Raw genomic sequence first — 16,823 nt, 5'->3', positions numbered from 1 at the left:
CTAGGTGAACGTCACCTTTTCCCATAACTTTAGAGAAGTTGTCATTTCCCATCCTTACAACACCGAAATCTCCTGGTGTGTAAGATGAGAAAAATTCCCTTCGAGGCGTGGCATGAATCGTAGCACCACTATCAATCACCCAACTAGTCTCCTGGGTTACAAGATTGATAATATCAGCATCGTAGACAATATTGAACTCGGCAGCAACGTTTGCTCGTTCGTCGTCGGTACTGTCATCTCTCTTCTCTTCCTTGCCTTTGCTTTTCTCTTGGTTGAGCTTCCTGTAGAATCTTCTGATGTGGCCTTTTTTCTTGCAGTGATGGCATTCAACATTGGCATACTTGTTGGATTTTCCCCTGCTCTTGCCTCTGTCTTTGGATCCTCTAGCTTCGCTCCTTCCTCTAGAATTTACAACTAGAACATCTGATTGTGGTGTAGAGGCTCCTTGCATCCTGCGCCGCATCTCTTCATTTAAAATTCCACTTTTGACAAACTCCATGGAAATTTTGCCATCTGGTGCTGAATTTGAAAGTGAAATTCTTAGAGTCTCCCATGACTCCGGTAAGGAAGCCAGTGTAAGTAAAGCAGTGAGCTCATTTTCAATTTTAAGCCCCATACTGGAAAGTTGATCCACGATCCGTTGGAACTCATTCAAGTGGTCTGCGAGAGAAGTACCGTCTCGATATTTCAGTTGAATCAATTTGGTCAAATAAAATAATTTGTTGTTGCCGGTCTTTGAGGCGTACAAATCTTCGAGCTTATTCCACAACGTTCGTGCATGAGTTTCGCTAGCAATGTGATTATACACATTATCGTCAACAAACTGTCGGATAAATCCACAGACTTGCTCATGCTCGAAACCCCAGTCTCCATCCGACTTGCCGTCGGGCTTGTCTATCCCGAACACCGGAAGATGCATCTTCATCACATATAGGAGATCCTTCATTTTGCTTCTCCATATGGGGTAGTTCGAACCATTTAGACTGACCATTTTGCTTGTCAATTTTGCCTCCATGTTAACTAGGCTCTGATACCAGTTGTTGGGAATAAACGCTGAAAAATTATTCCGTAAAAATATTGACGAGCAAATAATCAATAAAAATGAGACCGATAATTTAATAGACTGCGTCCACGAACAAGGTTGAAAGTAAATTCTTCCACTATAAAATAGTAGGCGTACAAAGAGGGCGTTCTCTAGAAACTTTCTAGAGTTACAATGAGATAAAACCAAAATAGTAGCACTCAGGTGTTTCTCGAAAAACCTCAAAATAATTATCTTTACTATTTTGTCTCTCCCCGAAAATAATTAGACTACCCTCAAATCACTAACTCTCAAATTGAGAACTCTCAATTTGCTCACCTCTCAACTCTCTGGATTTCTTTTGTATTCCCTCAAATCCAAATATTAAACTAACTCCTTGGCTTTTATAAGCCAAGGTGAGAAAAGAGGTCAGCAACAATTGTTGCTTTGGCAATTAATTTGCCACACTGTTGACCACCGAAATTTCGGTGGTCAACTTCAATAATTGGACCCTAAAATTTCGGTGGTCCAATTTCATTAATTACATGTTTTTTTTTAATATTTACAAATTACATAAAAGAGTCCCTAATTAATACAAATTACATAAATGATCCCTCATTTAATTGGGACTTCAAACTAACAATTCTCCCCCCCCCCCCCCCCCCCGATTAAATGAGGGTATCGTAATTCCTGCAGCCATTCGACAGTATTCGAACTTCTCCCGTGGTAAGACTTTCGTTAACATGTCTGATCCATTTTCATCGGTATGGATCTTTTCAAGCTGTAATAACTTCATCTCTAGCACATCCCTGATCCAATGATATCTCACATCAATATGTTTTGATCTGGAATGGAAAGAGGAATTCTTTCCAAGGTGAATAGCACTCTGACTGTCACAAAATAACTGATATTTTTCCTGACGGAAGCAAAGTTCGCTAAAGAACTTCTTCATCCATAATAGCTCTTTACACGCTTCCGTTGCTGCAATGAATTCTGCTTCAGTCGTGGAAAGTGCGACACACTTTTGTAATCTTGACTACCATGACACAGCTCCCCCTGCAAATGTAATCAGGTACCCTGATGTAGACTTCCTTGTGTCTGTATCACCAGCCATATCTGCATCTGTGTAGCCAACTAGCACTGGTTCGGTATCTCCAAAACATAAACAGATTTTTGAAGTACCGCGAAGATACCTGAATATCCATTTAACAGCTTCCCAATGTTCATTTCCTGGATTTGAAAGGAATCTACTCACGACACCAACTGCATGTGCAATATCCGGTCGTGTGCATACCATGGCATACATTAGACTTCCGACTGCTGAAGCATATGGAACTCTGCTCATTTCTTCCTTCTCTTTCTCAGTAGAAGGGCTCTGCTTGGAACTGAGTTTAAAATGATTAGCAAGAGGACAACTAACCATTTTAGATTTATCCATATTAAACCTTTGAAGTACTTTCTCAATGTACTTCTCCTGCGACAACCATATCTTCTTGGCGCTTCTGTCTCGAATAATTCTCATGCCAAGAATTTGTTTTGCTGGCCCCAAGTCTTTCATGGCAAAAGACTTGCTCAACTGTTTCTTCAGATTGTTAATTCTGGAGATGTTCCTGCCAACAATCAACATATCATCCACATAGAGCAATAAAATAATGAAATCATCATCAGAGAATTTTTGAACGAAGACGCAGTGATCTGAAGTAGTCTTCTTGTAGCCTTGCTCCCCCATAACTGACTCAAACTTCTTGTACCACTGCCTTGGTGCCTGCTTTAAGCCGTAAAGACTCTTCTTTAGCTTGCAAACATAATCCTCTTTTCCTTTCTTCTTGAAACCCTCTGGCTACTCCATGTATATTTCTTCTTCCAAATCGCCATGTAGGAAGGCAGTCTTCACATCCATTTCCTCAACCTCCAGGTTCTGACTTGCTGCTAACCCCAGCACAGTACGAATGGATGTCATCTTCACCACCGGTGAGAAAATCTCGTCAAAGTCGATGCCTTTTCTTTGACTGTATCCCTTCACAACCAATCTGGCTTTGAATCTTGGCTGTGAGTTAGCTTCTTCATTCTTGATTCTAAACACCCATCTGTTCTTCAAAGCCTTCTTGCCTTCAGGCAACTTTACCAGCTCAAAAGTTTTATTCTCATGCAAGGATTTCATCTCATCTTGCATGGCCTCGAACCATTTTTGCTTGTGTTCATCATCCATGGCTTTTTCAAAGCTTTCTGGTTCTCCCCCGTCAGTCACTAGGACATAATCATTCGGAGAATATTTGGTAGCACGTTGAATGGCTCTACCGGATCTTGTTCGAACTGGAGAGCGTTCTGCAACTGGTGGTTGATGGTGAACTTCTTCATCAGCATCAACTGGTTCATTCTGAATGGGAGCGTCTTGAGCAACTATCTCTGGTTGATCAATTTGAATTTCTTCTCCAACCTGTCTTGGCACCGTAGTTGGAGGCACTAACTGAAGGCTTTGTGAGCTGGTTTTGGGTCCAGAAGCATCTTTTCCAGACTTCTCAATGTCTTCAATTGTCTGGTCTTCCATAAAGACCGCATCACGGTTTCTGATTAACTTCTTGTGGACTGGATCAAAGAACTTATAGCCAAATTCATCTTGGCCATAACCAATAAATATCTGCCAAATTTGGTTTTGACATCAAGCTTGGATCTTTCATCCCTAGGAATGTGGACAAAAGCTTTACAACCGAACACTCGCAGATGTTTGTAGGAACAGTCTTTTCCAGACCACACCTTTTCTGGAACATCGTAATCCAGCGGGACACATGGTGAAAGATTCATAATATAAGCTGCTGTGACTAGAGCTTCACCCCAGAACTCCTTTGGCAACTTTGAATGTGAAAAGAAGCATCTGACTCTTTCCATTAAAGTTCTGTTCATTCTTTCAGCCAACCCGTTCAACTGCGGTGTTTTTGGAGGAGTTTGTTGATGTCGAATACCATGCTCCTTGCAGTACACATTAAATGGACGAGTGTACTCTCCACCATTGTCTGTCCGAATGCACTTCAGCTTCTTGCCAGTTTGTCTCTCAACCTGGGCTACAAAATGCTTGAAAACATATAAGACTTGATCTTTTGATTTTAGAGTATATACCCATGTTTTTCTAGAGTGGTCATCTATGAAAGTCACAAAATAATGAGCACCACCAAGTGACTTTGGAAATGGCCCACATAGATCTGAGTGTACCAGATCCAATACATTTTCCACTCTAGAAGGAGAGGAACTCTTGAAAGCAACTCTATTTTGTTTTCCGGCCAGACAGTTAGCACATTTATTTAAATTAACATGATCCAATCCAGTCAGCATATTTTTCTTGGCCAATTTTGTCATGCCTTTCTCAGGCATGTGTGCGAGGCGTCTATGCCACAATTCAATTGCGTTTTCATTCTCCACTGCGTTGATCGCTTCCTGAGAGAGCTTTGTCTGTATAAGATACAGCCTTGAATACTTTCTGCCTCTTGCAATCACCATCGAACCTTTGGTGAGCTTCCATTGGCCATTGCGGAAGGTATTACAGAAGCCTTCTTCATCAAGCTTGTCTACGGAGATCAGATTCAGGCGCATATCTGGAACATGCCTGACATCTTTCAATACTAACTTCATGCCATTCTCAGCTTCTAGGTGAACGTCACCTTTTCCCACAACTTTAGAGAAGTTGTCATTTCCCATCCTTACAACACCGAAATCTCCTGGTGTGTAAGATGAGAAAAATTCCCTTCGAGGCGTGGCATGAATCGTAGCACCACTATCAATCACCCAACTAGTCTCCTAGGTTACAAGATTGATAATATCAGCATCGTAGACAATATTGAACTCGGCAGCAACGTTTGCTCGTTCGTCGTCGGTACTGTCATCTCTCTTCTCTTCCTTGCCTTTGCTTTTCTCTTGCTTGAGCTTCCTGCAGAATCTTCTGATGTGGCCTTTTTTCTTGCAGTGATGGCATTCAACATTGGCATACTTGTTGGATTTTCCCCTGCTCTTGCCTCTGTCTTTGGATCCTCTAGCTTCGCTCCTTCCTCTAGAATTTACAACTAGAACATCTGATTGTGGTGTAGAGGCTCCTTGCATCCTGCGCCGCATCTCTTCATTTAAAATTCCACTTTTGACAAACTCCATGGAAATTTTGCCATCTGGTGCTGAATTTGAAAGTGAAATTCTTAGAGTCTCCCATGACTCCGGTAAGGAAGCCAGTGTAAGTAAAGCAGTGAGCTCATTTTCAATTTTAAGCCCCATACTGGAAAGTTGATCCACGATCCCTTGGAATTCATTCAAGTGGTCTGCGAGAGAAGTACCGTCTCGATATTTCAGTTGAATCAATTTGGTCAAATAAAATAATTTGTTGTTGCCGGTCTTTGAGGCGTACAAATCTTCGAGCTTATTCCACAATGTTCGTGCATGAGTTTCGCCAGCAATGTGATTATACACATTATCGTCAACAAACTGTCGGATAAATCCACAGACTTGCTCATGCTCGAAACCCCAGTCTCCATCCGACTTGCCGTCGGGCTTGTCTGTCCCGAACACCGGAAGATGCATCTTCGTCACATATAGGAGATCCTTCATTTTGCTTCTCCATATGGGGTAGTTCGAACCATTTAGACTGACCATTTTGCTTGTCAATTTTGCCTCCATGTTAACTAGGCTCTGATACCAGTTGTTGGGAATAAACGCTGAAAAATTATTCCGTAAAAATATTGACGAGCAAATAATCAATAAAAATGAGACCGATAATTTAATAGACTGCGTCCACGAACAAGGTTGAAAGTAAATTCTTCCACTATAAAATAGTAGGCGTACAAAGAGGGCGTTCTCTAGAAACTTTCTAGAGTTACAATGAGATAAAACCAAAATAGTAGCACTCAGGTGTTTCCCGAAAAACCTCAAAATAATTATCTTTACTATTTTGTCTCTCCCCGAAAATAATTAGACTACCCTCAAATCACTAACTCTCAAATTAAAGACCCGTACCTCACTCAAATTGAGAACTCTCAATTTGCTCACCTCTCAACTCTCTGGATTTCTTTTGTATTCCCTCAAATCCAAATATTAAACTAACTCCTTGGCTTTTATAAGCCAAGGAGAGAAAATAGGTCAGCAACAATTGTTGCTTTGGCAATTAATTTGCCACACTGTTGACCACCGAAATTTCGGTGGTCAACTTCAATAATTGGACCCTAAAATTTCGGTGGTCCAATTTCATTAATTACATGTTGTTGTTTTTTTAATATTTACAAATTACATAAAAGAGTCCCTAATTAATACAAATTACATAAATGATCCCTCATTTAATTGGGACTTCAAACTAACAATTCTCCCCCTCCCGATTACATGAGGGTATCGTAATTCCTGCAGCCATTCGATAGTATTCGAACTTCTCCCTTGGTAAGACTTTCGTTAACATGTCTGATCCATTTTCATCGGTATGGATCTTTTCAAGCTGTAATAACTTCATCTCTAGCACATCCCTGATCCAATGATATCTCACATCAATATGTTTTGATCTGGAATGGAAAGAGGAATTCTTTCCAAGGTGAATAGCACTCTGACTGTCACAAAATAACTGATATTTTTCCTGACGGAAGCCAAGTTCGTTAAAGAACTTCTTCATCCATAATAGCTCTTTACACGCTTCCATTGCTGCAATGAATTCTGCTTCAGTCGTGGAAAGTGCGACACACTTTTGTAATCTTGACTGCCATGACATAGCTCCCCCTGCAAATGTAATCAGGTACCCTGATGTAGACTTTATTGTGTCTGTATCACCAGCCATATCCGCATCTGTGTAGCCAACTAGCACTGGTTCGGTATCTCTAAAACATAAACAGATTTTTGAAGTACCGCGAAGATACCTGAATATCCATTTAACAGCTTCCCAATGTTCCTTTCCTGGATTTGAAAGGAATCTACTCACGACACCAACTGCATGTGCAATATCCGGTCGTGTGCATACCATGGCATACATTATACTTCCGACTGCTGAAGCATATGGAACTCTGCTCATTTCTTCCTTCTCTTTCTCAGTAGAAGGGCTCTGCTTGGAACTGAGTTTAAAATGATTAGCAAGAGGACAACTAACCATTTTAGATTTATCCATATTAAACCTTTGAAGTACTTTCTCAATTTACTTCTCCTGCGACAACCATATCTTCTTGGCGCTTTTGTCTCGAATAATTCTCATGCCAAGAATTTGTTTTGCTGGCCCCAAGTCTTTCATGGCAAAAGACTTGCTCAACTGTTTCTTCAGATTGTTAATTCTGGAGATGTTCCTGCCAACAATCAACATATCATCCACATAGAGCAATAAAATAATGAAATCATCATCAGAGAATTTTTGAACGAAGACGCAGTGATCTGAAGTAGTCTTCTTGTAGCCTTGCTCCCCCATAACTGACTCAAACTTCTTGTACCACTGCCTTGGTGCCTGCTTTAAGCCGTAAAGACTCTTCTTTAGCTTGCAAACATAATCCTCTTTTCCTTTCTTCTTGAAACCCTCTGGCTACTCCATGTATATTTCTTCTTCCAAATCGCCATGTAGGAAGGCAGTCTTCACATCCATTTGCTCAACCTCCAGGTTCTGGCTTGCTGCTAACCCCAGCACAGTACGAATGGATGTCATCTTCACCACCGGTGAGAAAATCTCGTCAAAGTCGATGCCTTTTCTTTGACTGTATCCCTTCACAACCAATCTGGCTTTGAATCTTGGCTGTGAGTTAGCTTCTTCATTCTTGATTCTAAACACCCATCTGTTCTTCAAAGCCTTCTTGCCTTCAGGCAACTTTACCAGCTCAAAAGTTTTATTCTCATACAAGGATTTCATCTCATCTTGCATGGCCTCGAACCATTTTTGCTTGTGTTCATCATCCATGGCTTCTTCAAAGCTTTCTGGTTCTCCCCCGTCAGTCACTAGGACATAATCATTCGGAGAATATTTGGTAGCACGTTGAATGGCTCTACCGGATCTTGTTCGAACTGGAGAGCGTTCTGCAACTGGTGGTTGATGGTGAACTTCTTCATCAGCATCAACTGGTTCATTCTGAATGGGAGCGTCTTGAGCAACTATCTCTGGTTGATCAATTTGAATTTCTTCTCCAACCTGTCTTGGCACCGTAGTTGGAGGCACTAACTGAAGGCTTTGTGAGCTGGTTTTGGGTCCAGAAGCAACTTTTCCAGACTTCTCAATGTCTTCAATTGTCTGGTCTTCCATAAAGACCGCATCACGGCTTCTGATTAACTTCTTGTGGAATGGATCAAAGAACTTATAGCCAAATTCATCTTGGCCATAACCAATAAATATCTGCCAAATTTGGTTTTGACATCAAGCTTGGATCTTTCATCCCTAGGAATGTGGACAAAAGCTTTACAACCGAACACTCGCAGATGTTTGTAGGAACAGTCTTTTCCAGACCACACCTTTTCTGGAACATCGTAATCCAGCGGGACACATGGTGAAAGATTCAGAATATAAGCTGCTGTGACTAGAGCTTCACCCCAGAACTCCTTTGGCAACTTTGAATGTGAAAGCAAGCATCTGACTCTTTCCATTAAAGTTCTGTTCATTCTTTCAGCCAACCCGTTCAACTGCGGTGTTTTTGGAGGAGTTTGTTGATGTCGAATACTATGCTCCTTGCAGTACACATTAAATGGACCAGTGTACTCTCCACCATTGTCTGTCCGAATGCACTTCAACTTCTTGCCAGTTTGTCTCTCAACCTGGGCTACAAAATGCTTGAAAACATATAAGACTTGATCTTTTGATTTTAGAGTATATACCCATGTTTTTCTAGAGTGGTCATCTATGAAAGTCACAAAATAATGAGCACCACCAAGTGACTTTGGAAATGGCCCACATAGATCTGAGTGTACCAGATCCAATACATTTTCCACTCTAGAAGGAGAGGAACTCTTGAAAGCAACTCTATTTTGTTTTTCGGCCAGACAGTTAGCACATTTATTTAAATTAACATGATCCAATCCAGTCAGCATATTTTTCTTGGCCAATTTTGTCATGCCTTTCTCACGCATGTGTGCGAGGCGTCTATGCCACAATTCAATTGCGTTTTCATTCTCCACTGCGTTGATCGCTTCCTGAGAGAGCTTTGTCTGTATAAGATACAGCCTTGAATACTTTCTGCCTCTTGCAATCACCATCGAACCTTTGGTGAGCTTCCATTGGCCATTGCGGAAGGTATTACAGAAGCCTTCTTCATCAAGCTTGTCTACGGAGATCAGATTCAGGCGCATATCTGGAACATGCCTGACATCTTTCAATACTAACTTCATGCCATTCTCAGCTTCTAGGTGAACGTCACCTTTTCCCACAACTTTAGAGAAGTTGTCATTTCCCATCCTTACAACACCGAAATCTCCTGGTGTGTAAGATGAGAAAAATTCCCTTCGAGGCGTGGCATGAATCGTAGCACCACTATCAATCACCCAACTAGTCTCCTGGGTTACAAGATTGATAATATCAGCATCGTAGACAATATTGAACTCGGTAGCAACGTTTGCTCGTTCGTCGTCGGTACTGTCATCTCTCTTCTCTTCCTTGCCTTTGCTTTTCTCTTGCTTGAGCTTCCTGCAGAATCTTCTGATGTGGCCTTTTTTCTTGCAGTGATGGCATTCAACATTGGCATACTTGTTGGATTTTCCCCTGCTCTTGCCTCTATCTTTGGATCCTCTAGCTTCGCTCCTTCCTCTAGAATTTACAACTAGAACATCTGATTGTGGTGTAGAGGATCCTTGCATCCTGCGCCGCATCTCTTCATTTAAAATTCCACTTTTGACAAACTCCATGGAAATTTTGCCATCTGGTGCTGAATTTGAAAGTGAAATTCTTAGAGTCTCCCATGACTCCGGTAAGGAAGCCAGTGTAAGTAAAGCAGTGAGCTCATTTTCAATTTTAAGCCCCATACTGGAAAGTTGATCCACGATCCCTTGGAACTCATTCAAGTGGTCTGCGAGAGAAGTACCGTCTCGATATTTCAGTTGAATCAATTTGGTCAAATAAAATAATTTGTTGTTGCCGGTCTTTGAGGCGTACAAATCTTCGAGCTTATTCCACAACGTTCGTGCATGAGTTTCGCCAGCAATGTGATTATACACATTATCGTCAACAAACTGTCGGATAAATCCACAGACTTGCTCATGCTCGAAACCCCAGTCTCCATCCGACTTGCCGTCGGGCTTGTCTGTCCCGAACACCGGAAGATGCATCTTCGTCACATATAGGAGATCCTTCATTTTGCTTCTCCATATGGGGTAGTTCGAACCATTTAGACTGACCATTTTGATTGTCAATTTTGCCTCCATGTTAACTAGGCTCTGATACCAGTTGTTGGTAATAAACGCTGAAAAATTATTCCGTAAAAATATTGACGAGCAAATAATCAATAAAAATGAGACCGATAATTTAATAGACTGCGTCCACGAACAAGGTTGAAAGTAAATTCTTCCACTATAAAATAGTAGGCGTACAAAGAGGGCGTTCTCTAGAAACTTTCTAGAGTTACAATGAGATAAAACCAAAATAGTAGAACTCAGGTGTTTCCCGAAAAACCTCAAAATAATTATCTTTACTATTTTGTCTCTCCCCGAAAATAATTAGACTACCCTCAAATCACTAACTCTCAAATTAAAGACCCGTACCTCACTCAAATTGAGAACTCTCAATTTGCTCACCTCTCAACTCTCTGGATTTCTTTTGTATTCCCTTAAATCCAAATATTAAACTAACTCCTTGGCTTTTATAAGCCAAGGAGAGAAAAGAGGTCAGCAACAATTGTTGCTGGCAATTAATGTGCCAGCAACAATTGTTGCTTTGGCAATTAATTTGCCACACTGTTGACCACCGAAATTTCGGTGGTCAACTTCAATAATTGAACCCTAAAATTTCGGTGGTCCAATTTCATTAATTACATTTTTTTTTTTAATATTTACAAATTATATAAAAGAGTCCCTAATTAATACAAATTACATAAATGATCCCTCATTTAATTGGGACTTCAAACTAACAAAGATTTGAGATAATCTGAATCGACTTCAACTTTGTATAAAATCAATGAAAACATCTTTCAAAATTCGAAATAGGAGATCAGAAGTTTGCTAAAACCTAGATGAACAAAATTCGTTGATAAAGATTTCCAAGTTAGCAAAATTATCAAACCGATAAACCCATTAGAAAAGAAAACATTGAATAATTACCTCTTGTGGTTTGTCAAAGATGGCCCAACAAACTATGTAGGAGCTGATGAGGAAAAAATATTAGATGGAGAACGAACAAATGAAGGAAGGAGATCAACAGAAATGAGGAGTTAGAGTCGCAGTTGGACAATAAGTCGGGCTAATCCCTTATTTGAGAAAAATTACTAGTAAATATTTTCCTAAATAGAGCTATTTTCTAACTATAGTTAAAAAAAAATGTATTTTTTTAAAATATGTTACTCATTATAGCGTCTATGGCATCTTAATGAGCATCCATTACTTATATTATATATATAGTAATAACATTTTTAATTTATTATATTATTAAAATAAAAATTATATATATATTATTTATTTTATATTGATAAAAAATTAAATTTGAAAATTGGAAATTAGTTTTTAATAAATTATTATAAATTATAATTAAATATTTATGATTATAATTGTTAAAATCGAATTTGTTAAATTATTATTAACTGTCATTTTAGATTTTATAAATATCAATTATGTGTAAAATATTTATTATATTACTAAAAAAAAATTAAATACTAAAAACTAAACCTGCTACGTACAAATTAATCACAAATTTTTTTGAAACTGTCTAAAATATTTTATTCTATTATTAATATATTTCGATGTGGCTAAATAACAATCAAACAAGTCTTTTCAAATTTTTAGTAGCGCACGGTTAAAATTGATATTGCTTGGAATTGTTAGGATTAAATTTGCATAAATTCATACGTTAGGGCTAAATCTGAACTTCACTTGAAACGTTAAGGTTAAATATTTAGTGCATTAATAACAAAAAAAAAATATTTAGTGCATTAATAACATAGTAAAATATTTTGGACAGTTTCAAAAAAAATGTGATTAATTTATACGTAGCAAGTTTAGTTTTTTGAAACTGTCTAAAATATTTTACTGTGCTATTAACATAATTACAAAAAAAAATATATGAAATTGCTTCAATTTATTATATTATTAATAGCACAGTAAAATATTTTAAACAGTTTCAAAAAAAATTGTGATTAATTTAGATGTAGCAAGTTTAGTTTTTTGAAACTGTCTAAAATATTTTATTGCGTTATTAATATAATCACAAAAAAAATTATGAAATTGCTTTAATTTATCAACAAACTGGTTTAGAATATCCGATGTGGCTAAATAACATTCAAACAAGCTTTTTCAAATTTTTGATAGTGCATGGTTAAAATTGATCTTGCTTGGAATTGTCAAGGTTAAATTTGCAAAATTTCAAACGTTAGGGATAAATCTGCACTTCAATTGAACCGTTAAGGTTAAATTTGCATAATTTCATATGTTAGGGCTAAATCTGGACTTCGCTTGAAACGTTAAGGTTAATATTTAGTGCATTACTAACAAAAAAAAATATTTAGTGCATTAATAACACCAGTGGCGGATCCAGGATTTGAGAGAGGGGGGGCAAAACTCTATGTAAAATTTTTTTAGACAAAATAACATTAATTGAAAAAAATATACTTTAATACATGATTGCTATTTGATACAAAATGTCTTAACATTAAACTCATTTGGGTTAAACTCAGCACTAGGATTTGAATGGAGAAGTATTTGTGCATTAGGACTACTACTGCTAGATAATTCATCAACCGAAACCGAACTTCGTGCTCTTTTAAACACAAATTTATCCATTAACCTACATAAATGAATAATGCCAAATCAATTCAATCAATAATGCTTAATCAATTCAATCAATTTGTCCATTAAAAATAAACTATCAATCAAATTACTCCATGAATAAACATTTTATCAATTTGATTGAAATTATAAAAAACACAGCAAACAATAGTTTAGTGGCTAACATGAATGTTAAATCAGTTTAATGGCTAACATGAATATCCCCTCCTAATACTAAAGCTGAATGACAAAAATTCCTCCCAAAATATATATTAAGGATGTTGAAAACCACACAAAATTAAATCCTCGGTGGGAGGAAATTTCCATCTCTAGAGGAACTTAGAAGAGGAATTTATAAGAGGAATATAGCCATTGTCCAGGATTTAATTTTGTGTGGGTTTGAACATTAATTTTGTGTTGAGTATCACTGTATCAGAGGAATTTCTGTAAAGAGCTAGAGAGATGGCTAACATGAATTTCCCCCAAAAATTAACCTAAAATTAAAATTAAAGGAAAAAAAAGTTAAACTAACCTGAAATGTGTGGCCGGCCGGAGGAGGAGAGGCGTCGTCGACTCGTTTGCTGGAGGAGGAGAGGAGGGGCATCGTCGACTCGTTTGCTGGAGGAGAAGAGGAAGGCGTCACACGTTTGCTGGAGAGGAGAGGAGAAAAGGGTGTTGCGCGTTGTTCTGTGATGTAACGATCGAGGCGTCACACGTCTGCTGCTGCTTCTGTTTTTTAAATTAAAAGGCTTAAACCAAAACGACGTCGTCGTTTTGGGGAAAAAAAAAAAATTTCCCCAGATGAAGGGGGGGGGCAAATGCCCCCTTTGACCCCCTCTCTAAATCCGCCCCTGAATAACACAGTAAAATATTTAAGACAGTTTCAAAAAAAATTATGATTAATTTACATATAGTAGTTTAGTTTTTAGCATTTTAACCAAAAAAAAATTGTTAGTAATATACTAAATATTTTAGATATAATTGATATTTAGAAGTGGTTTCTTTAATTCGCAATTACCATTTTATAAGGAAACAAAAAGGAAGAATAACAATAAGAAGAAGCGGTATTGTCTCTATGACAAGTTGAGTTTTGTCTTATCTCTTTGATAAGTTTTGCTTTTTGTCTTGTGTCTTGGTTTTTGTCTTACTTCCAAATGGCTTTTTCTAGTGATTTGGAATTGTCTTATGCTAATCTAAGTATTGAAGATGAGGAAGGAGGTGGCGTTATGATGGAGGATGCAGATCTGAGTAAGGCAGATGTGGATATGCGATGTTGTCTTGTTGGAAGATTGTTTTGCTTTTTGTCTTGTGTCTTCGTTTTTGTCTTACTTCCAAATGGCTTTTTCTAGTGATTTGGAATTGTCTTATGCTAATCTAAGTATTGAAGATGAGGAAGGAGGTGGCGTTATGATGGAGGATGCAGATCTGAGTAAGGCAGATGTGGATATGCGATGTTGTCTTGTTGGAAGATTTTTAACAGATAAGGCTATGGATTTCCATGCGATGAAGGATCTCCTTGCCCTTGGAGTTTTGATAATAAGCTTTTGATTGTTAAAAGGTTATCTGCAAAGGTTATATATATATATATATATATATATATATATATATATATATATAGAGAGAGGGGAGATGACTCTTGTGAGAACCCTTTTTAGGTGAAGACACTTACTTATGGTGAGAACACTCAAAACTACGTCGTTTTGAGTAGAAAAATTTAAAAAAAAAAAAACGCTACTACAGGTGGGGTTCAAACCATGGCCTCTTAATTCACACTCCACATTGCTTACCATTGAGCTAATTGCTTTTCTTATATATTATGTCGCGCGCTGCTTAATATACCAGTGCACTTTTAGCTTCTATTGTTTAATATTTTATGCATGCACTTATTAATATCGATTAAATGTGCATAATAATGAATTATTAATAGAAAAAAAAAATGTGCATAATAATGAATTATTAATAGAAAAAAATTCCAAGAACATGCTCTAATTTTTTATTTATTTAATTCCTCTATATTTTTGTAATTTATGTTTTAAAATGTTAAGGACGATGTTCTAAATATTGATACATATGTTCTAAACTTTATAATTTGTGTTCTAAAAATTAAGATAATGTTTTAAAAAAATAGTAAATATATGGACCATTTTTTTTGGTAAAGAAAACTCACATTCTAAATAACATAACGTATGTTCTAAAAAACATAACGTATGTTCTAAAGTTTATAGTTTGTGTTCCAAAAATTAAGTATAATTTTTTTAAAAAATCAGTAGATATCTGGATCGTTTTTTCATTTGTTCTATAATATAATTTGTAACTCATGTTCGAAAAAGCATAACACATGTTCTAAAAAATATAACGTATGTTCTAAAAAATATGTCGTACGCTCTAAACTTCATAGTTCGTGTTTTAAAAGTTAAAATATATGTTCTAAAGTATGTTTTAAAAAATATATAGTTTGTGTTGCAAAAATTAAGTATAATGTTCTAAAAAAATCAGTAGATATCTGGATCGTTTTTTCTATTAATAATTCATTATTATGCACATTTCTTTTTTGTCTATTAATAATTCATTATTATGCACATTTTTTCTATTAATAATTTATTATTATGCATATTTTTTTGGAAAAAGTACAAAAATAAACCTTGTGGTTTGGCCCATTTTCGAACTGCACCTTTGTGGTTTAAAAGTTTGCAAAGTGGTACCATGTACTTCATTCCGTTAGCAAACACATACTAAATTGACTAACGGTGTTAAAAGTCAAAGGGAAAAGAGTTAATTTGGTCCTTATATATATTTATTTTTATAAATTGACCCCCTTATTATCTAATTATCACAAACAAACCCCAAAATAAAAAATAAAAATCAAATATACCATCTTTTCCATCTCTCTTTAATTTTTTATTTTTTTTCCTTCTTTCTCTCTCCTCTCTCTCTTAATTTCTCTCTCTAAAATAAAGCTACCAAACTCTTTAAGGAGTACGTTGTTTACTTAATTATGTTCTCTCCCCTCCCTCCCTTCCTCCATTCGTTGACCGTCGTCTCCGCCATGGCTCGGTCGCGGTCTCTGTTCCTTCACTGTTCTTTAATTCTCTTAATCAATTGCGTCGTCGTCTCATCAGCTCTCGATTTCACTAGTGACAGACCCCCGATGATTATTCCCCTCCATCTCTCAACCCCTAACATCTCCGCTCATCGGAAATTCTTTGCTAACGATTATCATAGGTGGCAGCTCCAAAATTCAAAACTTCCCAACGCTCTCATGCGCCTCCACGATGATCTCCTCTCCAATGGGTATAATCTTCTTCTATTCGCTTTCAATAACATGGCTTTTGGTTTTTGTATTTCAAAATTCAAATCATTTTTGCTGATGTTTAATGCTCGTTTTTTCAGTTACTATACGACGCGGCTATTTATTGGGACGCCTCCACAGGAATTCGCACTTATTGTTGACACTGGTAGTACTGTCACATACGTTCCGTGCTCGACATGTGAACACTACGGCTTGCATCAGGTTATTCCTGTGTCTGATCGCGTGCTGTAAAATGTTGTACTTCTGTCAATGGGAACTATGATTCGATTTGGTTAACACATGAATCGTTGCTGCTCTATCACATGTGTAATTCTGCATTGGCATTGAATTTTGAATTTTAACTGAAATGTCTTGGTATTGGATGAATTAGGTGAAATTATATCTAAACTCTATTAATGAAGAATGAAAAGAATAGGAGTGGATTGTGGTAGCTTTATTTTAGAGAGAGAAATTAAGAGAGAGAGGAGAGAGAAAGAAGGAAAAAAAATAAGAAATTAAAGAGAGATGGAGAAGATAGTATATTTGATTTTTATTTTTTATTTTGGGGTTTGTTTGTGATAATTAGATAATAAGGGGGTCAATTTATAAAAATAAATAAATATAAGGACCAAATTA

Source organism: Euphorbia lathyris, chromosome 1 (genome assembly GCF_963576675.1).
Source record: "Euphorbia lathyris chromosome 1, ddEupLath1.1, whole genome shotgun sequence".
In the NCBI taxonomy this organism is placed as follows: Eukaryota; Viridiplantae; Streptophyta; class Magnoliopsida; order Malpighiales; family Euphorbiaceae; genus Euphorbia; species Euphorbia lathyris.
The sequence above is the reverse complement of the archived record's forward strand: the minus strand, read 5'-3'. Positions refer to the sequence as shown.